The sequence below is a fragment of the Phodopus roborovskii genome, unplaced genomic scaffold, assembly GCF_943737965.1.
Source record: "Phodopus roborovskii unplaced genomic scaffold, PHOROB, whole genome shotgun sequence".
NCBI classification, from domain to species: Eukaryota; Metazoa; Chordata; class Mammalia; order Rodentia; family Cricetidae; genus Phodopus; species Phodopus roborovskii.
In genome coordinates this window covers 929,554-942,448 of record NW_026126524.1, presented here as the reverse complement: position 1 = coordinate 942,448, position 12,895 = coordinate 929,554, and positions in this window count along the sequence as shown.

The following is a 12,895-nucleotide window of genomic DNA, read 5'->3' as shown; positions in this document are numbered from 1 at the left end:
AAAGCAAAAGCACTGTAAACCATCTTCTGAATTAATATAATGCCAGCCACCTTAAAGTCTATTAATTCCATTAATTCATTCACAGATACTAAAACACAAATGCATGCACAAAACCATGCTTGACTTAATGACAGTAGATAGTACTCTTATTACAGATTGTCCAAAGCTATGAAATGGTAGTCTCTCCCCACAACCTATACTTCAACCTAGTATTAAAACTCTGTGCAGGGAAAGGGTAATATGGAAAAGAAATTCTAAGCCATATTAAGCCATTCAACATAGCAGTGAAGCATCTAATACAGACTCAGTTTCAAGTACTGATGGGGCAGGAATCTACCTCTTACTTTTGCTTAGCTTTCAGTACCCCTCCCTACTAGAATTTCTTTCCTTCTGGAAATAGGTATTACAGAAGAGGCTATCTGGCCACAGATACTGAGGAGAAAGACCACAAGAAAAACAAGCAGGATAAAGAATGGAACCCAAAGCAAAGAAGTATGGGGCAGATAATTTATTCAGCTTGCTTCCTTCCAGATATCTCACCCTCACCTCCAAACAACTGCTGCCAAACGTTCACTTAGAGGAATCAAGAATACTATAAGCCAGCCAGGCGGTGGTGGCACACACCTTTAATCCCAGTTTGAGGCCAGCCTGGTCTACAGAGTGAGATCCAGAACAGCCAGGGCTACACAGAGAAAGCCTGTCTTGAAAAAAGAAACAAACAAAAATCTAAAGCCAAGTATAGAAACCTAATGAAGACAAGATAGTGACTTTACACTATTGACTCCATCTACAAAGAAAAATCTACAAGTTTAAGTGTGCAAATGACATTAATTTGCATTCTGGACACACAGAATAATACTTAAAATCAGAAAACTTAACATATGGTCGGAGAAGCTCCAGAGATCCCTAAACCACAGACTTTGCTGTGAAGACACCACACATGTGGGCAGCAGGACAGAGAAATAAAGGTGGACAGGAACTAGAAGCATCTTCCCTGTACTGGCTCACGTGCACAGAGTTGCTCAAGCCCTGCCCTCCAGGCGTCATCTGACAGTTGCTCCAGGCCTGCTTACCACACAAACCTGAGGACCTGAGTTCAAGCCCAAGATTCCAACCTCAGCAACATGAAACGCTGTCTCAAAAATAAATAAATAAAATTCTAAAATGGCTTTTAGTTCTGATCTTTTTACATCTTTGTAACTCAAATTCACAATGTGCCTAACCCTTTTCTTTCACCTGCTCTAGGCTTCACTGGAGCTTTCCCTCATTCTCATTCTCTGAGCTAGAAGCTAAAACCAGCGACTTCACCCCTTCCTTTCTGACGGGCATGGTTTCTAACTTAACTCTATTGTGGCCTGACAGCACAAGTTAAAGACCATTTCAGGTGGTCTGTCTTGGGTTTACCCTCACAAGCTTAGAACAGTATGTTCTGCACTCATCAGTTAACCCAGTGCTAACTGCTCAGTGATGGGCACACTGAAAGGGACTGAACTCTACAATTCTTAGAGTGGATCTGGCTTTTACACTCAAGTTCCAGGTTTTGCTTGTTGGTTAGCTCTGTGCTAAGGCAGGGTCATATGTGGGTTCACTAGCTTGCTTTGCCCGATGAGTGTAGTGTCTTTTTTGACAATGACTGTAATGTCTTTTTGAAGAAATGGCTATATTTTGTTATGCAAGGACTGTCTTTCTTCCTAGTATCTTCATCAACTCTGCTTTATCTAAAATTAAGATAGCTACTTCAATTTTCTTTTGATTATTCAACAAAAGTCCAAAAGGCAAAGAATTATGTAAAGCTTGGTGGGGCTTATTTGTAATGCCAGCACTCTGGAAGTTGAGGCAGGTGGATCCCAAATTGAAGGCCAGTTATATAATGAGATCTCACACCTCAAAAGAAAAAAAAATCCGCAGAGACAAGAGTGAGTTCAAGACCAACCTAAACTGCAGTACCAGGACAGTCAAGGCTACACAAAGAAACCCTGTGTTAAAGAAACCAAAAAATAAAAAGAAAAATAATTAAAAAAGGAAAAAGAAGAAATACAACTTTGTATATAAAAGGATGGGCTCCCTTCTGAACAAGAGTTTTTTCCAACTATTTTACTGAGTTAAAAGTCCTACCAACACAATGAAGTTTTAAATGTTTTTTATTTTAAGTATAGGTGTTAGTATTCAGGTGTCTGTACTGGCCCGTCCTTGAGGTTCTGACAGGATCTGTGCCTATTCAATATGTTCCCTTTTAAAAGGGCCCTGTCCCTCCCTCCCATCCTCCTCCCTCTCTCTGTGTCTCTCACCCCTTTTTCCCCCTTTCCTCTCTCCTGCTGATGCTTGTCTCCTCCCTTCCCTTTTCCCTTTTCCCTTTTTATGATCCCTTTTCCTAATAAAAAAAAAAAAAAAACTCCTCTGCTTGAATGGCCTACACACACACACACACACACACACACACACACACACACACACACACACACAGATCCACCTGCCTCTGCCTCCCAAGTGCTGGAACTAAAGGCATCCACCACCACTGACCAGAATAATTAATTCTTGATTAAAAGTGGAAAATTAATTCACATCCATTAAAAGAATGAAACACAAATACGTTCTAGAACATGAATTATCCTAAAATCAGTATAGTATAATGAAACAGCTGAATCAAGAACTGCATAGTATGACTCCATTTGCATGAAACTGCTCCAGATTATTATTTTAATGGGTGTGGTATTTATGCTGCCATTTGTTTAACTGTGATTCGATCACTGTCTTTGTTTTAGACAACAATGGCCTAATAAAGAGCTGAACAGCCAATATTGAGGCAGGAAAAAGGATGGAGTTGGGACTGGTAGACAGAGAGAATAAATAGGAAAATCTGGGAGAAAAGATAGAAGAAGAAGAGGAGGACATCAGGGGCCAGCCAACCACCCAGCCATGGAGTAATAGTGAAAGTAAGATAAACAGAAATTTAAAAAAAAAAAAAGGCCCAAGTAGTAGAGATAATTTAAACTAAGAAAAGCTGGCAAGAAACAAGCCAAGCTATGGCCAGGCATGAATAAGCTTCCATATGTGATTTATTTGGGTGCTGGTGGTAAAGAGTAGTAAAGAGTAAAAACAAACAACATGAACTGTCCAGAACAAACAATCCATAGAAAGTAGACTGTTGAGGGAGAGTGGATAGGAGCAGGAGACAAGCAGCAATACCTAAAGATTAGAGTGGTGTCTCAATGAGGTAAAGAGAACTTTTTTTAAATTGGCTACAATAGTTGCATGTATTTGTAAACATGCTAAAGGCCACTGAATCATACTTTAGGTCAATGGTTCTCAACCTGTGGATCACAACCCCTTCAGCAGCTGAACAACCCTTTCACAGGGATCACATAAAACCATCAGAAAACACATATATCCACATTTACAATTAACAATAGTGATTAGTTACAAAGTAGCAATGATTGGGGTCATTACAACATAAGGAACTGTACTAAAGGGCTACAGCATTAGGAAGGCTGAAAAACACTGCTTAGAGTGAATGATCAAGGAGGAGTAAACTATTGTCATGTGAGACTTTTCCTGGAGACGAAAAACAAACTTCTATTCACCTCAATCAGGAACTCACTACAGAATCAAATATCACCGAAATCCAATGAGGTGAACCAGTGAGTTCATTAGGATTACTTACAGGAATAAGGATGAGGAGGCAGGGGCAGGGGCAGGGACAACTCAAAGGCAGCTTCATCACCAAAAGCAGGAACCCTTGAGATCATTGCACTACTTGCAGAGAACAGCAGGATAGTCTGTTCTCAGCTGTTCTTACTGTTTGTATCCTTGAGGGAAAGGGATAGACACAGACCATTTGACTCTGGTCAGTTTCAGGGATGTCCTAAGACTTATGAGCTGCCTGTAGTTCTACATTTAAGGCTAAGGCCCCGTAAGATTTCCCTCTTTCATCTACTGGTATCATTCTCGTTGAGATCTTTAGGCAGCCATGCTAAGGAGACTTCATAGGTGCAGCTACTGTGACATTTCTAGGAAATGAAATTCAACACCAAATTCCCTGTTCCTCTGGCTCTTTACAATTACAATCTTTCTGCTCTCTTCCACTATGATCCTGAGCCTTAGGCACAAGAGTTGTGTTCTAGCAGTGGAGGCTGGGCACTAACTACACAGAGGTAAACCCTAAAATCATATGATACAGGTAACTATACAGATGACTGAGCAGGTTGTACTGATATATTTAGAAATATGTAACACAGAGAGAAAGAGAGACTAAAAAACAAATTGAGGCCATAAATTTGAGAAAGAACAGGGTAGAACATGGGAAGGACCAGAGGGTAAAAACAAAGTAATTATATTTAATTTCACAAACTAAAAAGATTAACATGAAAATTAAAAATAAAATGAGTAAAACCCCCCAAAAAAGGCAAACACCACCAAGCACTGCCCTCAGATTTTCTTAAGACACTGCTCTGTTGTCTTAGACCCTAGAACTCTATGCATGTGACTAGTACATTATTTACACAAATGCAGGTGTCTGCACACACATGTGCATGCATGCTGGAACCAGAGTTGGTGATGGGTTTTCCCAACTGGTCCCCCTTACATCTTCTCTTCTGAGGTAGGGTCTCTCAATGAACCCAGAGCTCACCTAGGGCTCATACTGGCAAGTCAGTAACCTCCCGGACCCATCTCCTTTCCCACCCACCCACCCGTCCAGACTTACAGACGAACACCACTACTCAGCTTCTGGAAGGACAATGGGAGCTGAACTCTGGTCCTCATGTGTGAGAGGCAGGCACTTTACCACTGATCACATGGTAATCTGAGATGTGTTTGTTTTAGTCAGTGTGCTGCCTAGTCCTTTTTTTTTTTTTTTTTTTTTTTTTTCCAAGACAGGGTTTCTCTGTATTGCTTTGGAGCCTATCCTGGAACTCACAGAGATCCACCTGCCTCTTCCTTCTAAGTGTTGAGATTACAGGCGTGTATAACTAGGCCAGAAGCAACACTGATTTTTTTTTTTTTTTTTTAGCTTTGTTCTATGATACAGTTCTATGTGCCATAGAATTACACTTCATGTTATAATTATCCTGTTACTTTTAATATTTCTGTTTTCCTTCTCTCTCTACCATTTCCTAGAATGTAGTCTGACATAAAGCTGTGTAATACAACTGTTTATAATTAACAAAGATGGAGGGTTTACTGTAACAAATATACATGTATTTGTACAATGATTTTACACCCCCCCCCAAGACCCTCTTAAATTTTAACATTTAATTTTATGTGTATGAGTGTTTTGCCTGTACCCAGAGGTCAGAGAAGGGGATGTCAGATTCCCTAGAACTGGAGTAATGTAACTGTGAGCAACCATGTGGGTATTGAGATCTAAACCCAGGTCCTCTGCAGGAGCAACAAGTGCTCTTAACTGCTAAGCCGTCTCTCCAGCCTTCACAGTACCATTTCTCATCCATGCTCCCCATCTGTCTCTCCCATTTTAGTTTGTCTTCCTCCTCAGACTCCAAATGAGAAAATATGTTTGGGGTCCCAGGGGGATTTGTTTTGTTTTTTGTTTTTAGACAGTTTCTCTATGTAGCTCTGGCTGTCATGGAACTACATAAACCAGACTAGCCTCAAAGCACAGATCTGCCTGTGTCTGCCTCCCAAGTGCTGCCATCAGATTAAAGGGTACACCACCATGCCTACATCTGTTTGAGACTGGCCTGTAGCTGAATGTTTTTCTCTATCCCACTGGTCCCCCTGGACCAGTTCCTCTCCAGCTCTTGGGTACCTGTGGCCATTTATGAAATAATCACTCAGAGCTTAATATTAAATATAATTGTTTGGCCAATGGCTCAGGCTTATTACTGGCTCTTTCTTACAAATTAACCCATTTTCAGCAGAAAGGGGATGGGCTGGGTTTGGTGGGAAGATGGGATAGGAGGGTGAGGGAACTGGGATTGACATGTAAAACAACCTGGTTTCAAATTTAAAGAAAAAAAACAAATAATAAATTAACCCAGTTTTAGTAATCTGTATATCACCATGGCTTACCAGTAATGTTCTGGCATCTTACCCCTTTGGAGGCTACATGGCATCTCTGAGTCTGCCTCCTTTCTTTATCTGTTCGGATTTCCTGCCTACCTTTATTTTGTTTGGCCATTGGCCAAATCAGCTTGATTTATCAACCAATAAAAGAAACACATATAGCCAGGCAGTGGTGGTACACATCTTTAGTCCCAGCACTCGGGAGGCAGAGGTAGACCAGGACAGGCTCCAAAGCTACAGAGAAACCCTGTCTCCAAAAAAAAAAAAAAAAGGCAACACAGCAACACATATTCACAGCATACAGAAGTACAGAAGGACATCCCAGATCATTGACCTCTGATGACATAACATGATGACTTTCAGGTTCCAAACATTTTCCTGGAAACATGATTGCAATTTTCTTTATGACTGAACAAAGCCCTACTGTCTATATATAAAATTTTTGTTAGCCAATTGTCTTAGTGTTCTATTGCTCTGAAGACACACCATGACCAAGACACCTTGTAAAAGAAAGCATTTAACTGGGGGCTTGCTTACAACAGCAGAGGGTGATTCTGTGGCCACCATGGTGGGGAGCATGACAGCAGACAGGTAGGAATGGCTGAGAGCTTGCATCCTGTGGAGACATGGAGGTGGGAGGAGGGAAGGAAAGGAGAAGGGGATACTCATGTACCTGAATGCTTGGTTCCCAGTTGGCGGACTACTGGGATGGTTTCAGAACTGTGTCCTTGCTGGAGGAAGTATGTCAATAGGGGTGGGGGTGGGGGTGGGCTTTGAAGTTTCAAAAGCCTACTCCAGGCTCACTCTCTCTTACCTGTGGCTTGATGTAAAGCTTATTTCTACACTTTCTACTCCACTGCTCACCTTTCTGTTTCAGCACCACTACCAAGCTGGTTTTGTTACCACAGTTACACAGTATAAAAATCAATTAATGTGATACCTCCAGTATTGCTCTTTTTGCTCAGGATTATTTTACCTATTCAGCTCATTTCCATGCAGATATTGGGGTGTTTTGTTTTTTGTTTTGTTTTTGTTTTTTCTATCTATCAAATACCATTGGAATTTTGATGGGGACAACAATGAATTTATGTATCACTTTCTGCAATACAGTCATTTTCACAATATTAATTCTGCCAAGCCATGAACACAAGCAGTCTTTCCAATTTCTACTGCCTTCTACTTTCTTTCTCCAGTGCTTTGTATTTTTCATTGTAGATTTCAACAACTTTGGCTAAGTTCATACCTATGTTTCGTGTTTTCTTTTGAAACTTCAGTATCTGGAATTTTCACAAGTTTTCAGGGAGTTCTCCCTGGTATAAAGGCGTAACAGAAAAGTTACTAATGTTCACATGTGAATTTTGTATCCTGCTACGCTGCTGGAAGTTTTTTTATCAGATCTTAGTCTTCTAGCAGAGCAGTTAGCCTTTTAATTATAGGAATAATCAGATCTGCAAACAAGGATAATTTAACTTTTCTTTCCATAGTTGTATCACTTTTATTTCACTCTCTTGCCTTATTGCTCAGGCAAAGATCTCAAGTACTATAGTAAAGAACAGCAGTGACAACAGATGCTTCTCTTGTTCCTAATTATAGAAGAATTTGTTTTCCTTCCTTACCCATCTTAAAAATGTTTTTGATTTAGTGAGTTTTTGCATTCCTTTCATAGTTTGCTTTCTATTGCTATGATAAAACACCATGACCAAAAACAACTTGTGGAGGAAAAGGTTTATTTTAGCTTCTAGTTTATAATTCATGATGAAGAAAACTCAGGCAGGAACTCAAGCAATAATCCGGAAGCATGAACTGCATTAACATTTGGAAGAGTTATTATCGCCATCATACATTTCCAAAGTTCCAACATGGTCGTGATGGTCACAGATTGTTTAACACTATCTACACCAACTCAACTATCTCTCCATTAGAACTCTGCAATTTTATTGAACCCAGTGTTGTTTCAAGGTGGTGGGCTGGAGGCTGATGGAAGTTAAATGACATTCACAGAAGAGGAAGAGGAAAACCAAGGCCAAGACCATGCAGGATGGACAGTTTTCAAAATCTTTATGGGGGTCTTCTTAGACGTAGCCTTTTCATTGGGTTAGTCTTCATTGATGTTTTGCTCCAGATTCATTTAGACACAGAAAATGCTGGGTATATCTAATCTGCCCATGATAGAGGTGTTGCAGAATATTATTTAAAGGTGTGCTACATTTGTTTAGGTTACACTTGTCTAATGATTTTAAGATGTGATGCTTTTGTTTAAGTTGCATATGTTTAACTCTGTGATTCTTTGCCTGTCTAAAATACCTGATGGTCTAATAAAGAGCTGAATGGCCAATAGTGAGGCAGGGGAACGGATAGGCAGGACTGGCAGTCAGAGAGAATAAATAGGAGAAAAAGAGAAAAAGAGAGAGGAAGAAGCAAAATAGAACAAGGAGAGGAGGACATCAGGGCCCAGGCACACAACCAGCCACAGGGTAAGAGTGAAAGTAAGATATACAGAAGTAAGAGAAGGAAAAAGCCCAGGGCAAAAGGTAGATGAGATAATTTGAGATCTAGAAATAAGCCAAGCTGAGGCTGGGCATTCATAAGAGTAAGTGTCCATGTTGGTAGCAGAAGCAGGCTGCTGGGGCTCATATTTTGAACAGCAAGCATCAAGCAGAAAAAGCCCTGGAAATGGTAGTGAAGGCTTTGAAACCTCAAAGCCCACCCCCAGTTATGTAGTTCCTCCAACAAGGTCACACCGCCTAAGCCCCAAACAATGCCATTAATGTAGTCCAAGTTCACACACCTAAGACTAGGCTAAACATCTCATTCAAACCATCACACAAATATCAAAACTTTATCTGCAATCTTGCTTGCTCCTTCAGCCCATTTTAAGCTGACTGGAATGAATGGCTATAATTCTACAGATCTCTCCTAATTATACTATTACAAATTGTGGTAATCTTTTCCTGTTGTGGTTTAAATGAAAACAGCTCCCCAAAAGTTCATAGGGAATGGCATTATTTGAAAGTATTAGGACATGTGGCCTTGTTGAAGGAGGTGTGGCTTGTTGAAGAAGTGTGTCACTGAGGTTTCAGAAGCTCAAGCCAGGTTTAGTGTTTCTCTCTCTTCCTGCTGCCTGCCAATTCAGATGTAGAATTCTCAGCTCCGTCACCAGGTCAACTGTAAACCAGCTCCAATTATAAGAGTTGCTGTGGTCATGGCTTCTCTTCACAGCAAAAACAAAAAAATCCCTAAGTCTCATGCTTTGTTTTGATTTAGTGCTGAGTAGTAAAGCCAACATCCTCAGATTCCTCATCCCCATTTCTATAATTGTGCACATATGTATATGTGTGTGTGTGCGTGCATGTGTCTTCTGTATGTATATGACTCTATGTGTGTGGCTGTCTGTGTGTGTATGACTGTGTGTGACTGAGTGTGTGTATGACTGTGTGAGTGTGTGTGACTGTGTGAGTGTGTGACTCTATGAGTGTAACTGTGTGTCACTCTGAGTGTGTGTGTATGTGTGTGTTTGTGTATGACTGTGTGTCTTTTGTATGTGTATGACTCTGTGTGTGACTGTGTGAGTGTATGTGTATGACTGTGTATGTGAGTGTGTGTGACTGTGTGTGTGTTTTTTTTTTTTTTTTTTTTTTTTTTTTTGTGTTTTGTTTGGGTATGTGTGTATGTGTGAGTGTGTGACTGTGTACATCAGATGACAACTTTGTGGAGACACCTACTTTTTCACCTTCTACTTTTTGAGTTCCAGGATGAAATTCAAGTGGTCAGGATTCCACAGCAAGTGCCATTTTCCATGCTCCCACTGACAGAGGCACAGACACATACAAATGTGAGATGTGGAACCACAAAAGAAAAAAACTAAACTGGCAAGCATCCTTCCAGTAAGGTGTTCCTTTAAAATTTTCAGATTTAAGCAGGAGTGGTACCTGAAAAATGACTTCAACGTTGAATTGCAATGATTCCCTCAGAATATCAAGGATCAACAAGAAAAGAGAGCCAAACTGAAGCAAATGAAATAAATGAAATATTCCTTTAAGAAAAGGACCTGCTACCGCAAAGGTCTGGCACTGTGTGAAGTAAGTACTCTGGCCACCCCTACAATGAAATAAAAGCTATGGGAAGTAACTTCTGGTGGGGGGGGGAGAGGTTTAAAATAATGATTTTAAAATTTTTTCCAGAACAGGATAACCCTCAAAGCTCTAGGTCAAGACCCATATAAACCCTGAAGCCAGGCTGAGTTCACGCTGTGCTTCACTCAACTAAATAAGAACTTCTATAGTGCACAGGGCCACAATTTTTCTACCTCCTCTCCATATAAATTAGCATTTTAAAATACCTGAAGAGAATTTCTGTAGAATCTGTTGTGAAGTATCACTTTAAAATGTAGGGATGGGCCAGGTGGTGGTAGCACATGCCTTTAATTTCTTAACTACTTGCTTCTTTAAAAGATAAATGGAATTTCCAAAAATATTTACTCCATTTCTATTTGTGTGTGTACACACATACATATCAGATATGTCAGATCCCTGAAGCTAAAACTAAGGTGGTTGTGAGCCATCCAATATGGGCACTAGGAACTGAACTCAGAACCTCTGGAAAAGCAGCAAGTGTTCCTAACAAATGAGCCATCTCTTCAGTTCAGGAGGCAGAGGTGGCAGATGTCCGTGAGTTCAACAGGGCTATGTAGAGACCTTGTCTCAAAGAAACAAAACAATAAAATTAAATAAATAAATATGTAAGACTTGTAGTTCACTGGATTTTTTTCCTTTAACTAGTGTGGTTATATTTTGTTTATGATCTAACAAAGCTTGCCTGAAGTTCACGGTGCAAAGCTAGCCACACAGGCCAGGCACTCAGGAGACAGGCAAACAGATCCGTCTCTGGATTTTTATTATTAATACCGATTAAAATTTGTGCAAACCTAGTCACAATGAGCCTTAATAAAAATCAAACACTAAATCACACTTTGTCTTTCTTCCCTCTGTTTTTAAGTCTTGGGAACAGGGAATTTGCATACAGCCCCCTCCCCACCTCCACACCTACCATTATGCTGAAAAATGGACAATTGGAGGCTATTAAGCTTGGTTTTCCTGGACTTAACCAAATTTCCTAACACAATGGTCTAACCTACTACAAATGTACCAGGCTACTTAACAACCTCTATAACCTTATTTGTGTAATAGACCCTTCATATTTTCAAAACAGCAACCAAGTTGAGTCTTTAATTTTATTCTCATCTATTACAGGAATTCCAAATAAATATTCACGAATTTCTCATAGATTTATTCTCAGAGGGTAAAGAAGTTTGCTACACAACCCAAGTTCAATCTCTGAAGCCCACATAAAGGTGGAGAAATCTACATAACTCTTCACCTCCATTCATGTGCCATAAAACACACATGCCTACATAAATCATATACATATAACATACAAATATTAAAATTTTGAGTATTTTAATTTAAAATCCATCCTTAATTAATTTCAAGTTGTCTTCTCACCATCAAATGATAGGTTGAGTCTTCTAAACTACTATGCTATACCTGAAGATACATTTTTCTCTTATCTTTCACAAGATACCATGTTACATGATTGTTTACTAAAGCTACAATTTTATCCAGTATTCACTAACACTGCTACAATACATTCATTTGTAAAAGCCCTTGAGTTTATCTTTAACATGGCAATATATCATTTCAGCATCAATTTACAGTCAAAATCTGCATCCTCATTTCTACACCAGTGCTTTAAAAGACTTCTCCATGAGCTGGGAGGTGGTGGCGTACAACCTCTAGTCCTAGCACTTGGGTGACAGATCTGTGTAAATTCAATGCCAATCTAGTCTACAGAATGAATACCAGGCAGCCAAGGCTCTTGAATAGAGATGGGTGGGTGGGTGGATAGGTGGGTGGGTGGGTGGATGGGTGGGTGGGTGGATGGGTGGGTGGGTGGGTGATAGATGAGCCTTCGCTGTGAATAAAAGCCAGAAAGCCATTATCACAAGAAAGTCAGTTCAATCCTAATTCTCATCACCAATCATGAACACAGAGAACTAGCAAGTCCTTCAGGAATCCTAACAATGAGCTTGTAAGACAATCAAGAGCAAAACTGACAAAGCCCAGACCAGTTTAACCAGCTTTTAGGAACATTTTTCAGAACACAGCTGAATGTTGGATAAGCACAAAGAACAATGAACAAGTACTAAACCCACATTGTCTTTGGTCCCTTAAAAACGTAAATGAACTGCAATGATGTGCTCCCATGTGCCAAGCAACAAAAACTGGACTGTGCAGACTGCACAGCAGGGAAAAATCAAGTACAATTACAATAGACAGCTGGAAATGCAAAGTAAATAGCAATCAAGATGTAGTAATGAGAGGTCCTCTCTGGAAAAACTGAAGAGACCAAAGTCAACACATTCTACCTGCAAAACACAAAATTACCTGACATGTCTCTAATGAGGAAAGACTATCAGACCACCACGATAACCAGTAATTGCCAAGGTCATTCCTGACTGACATCCTGAACATTATATATAAACATAAAAAACAATTGTGATGTAGCAGAATAGTAAGGACCTTGTACCATGGTGAACAATTTTTGTGTTGTTAAATCTTGTTAAAAAGTATTGTGAAGAGTAGCATAGGGCAAAAAAAAAAAAAAATCTACTTAGCACAACCAATTTCATAAAGCTAGCTGTATATAGAAAATGACAAGACATGACTTAAAGGTACATCCTGGGCTAGGGAGAAGTTCACTGGGCAAAATGCATGACACAAACATGAGGACTACCTTATGGACCGCCAGCACCCAAGTAAATGGCCTGCATGAAATGTCAGTCCTCTTTAAGAAAACAGGGAGTTCCCCCTAGCCA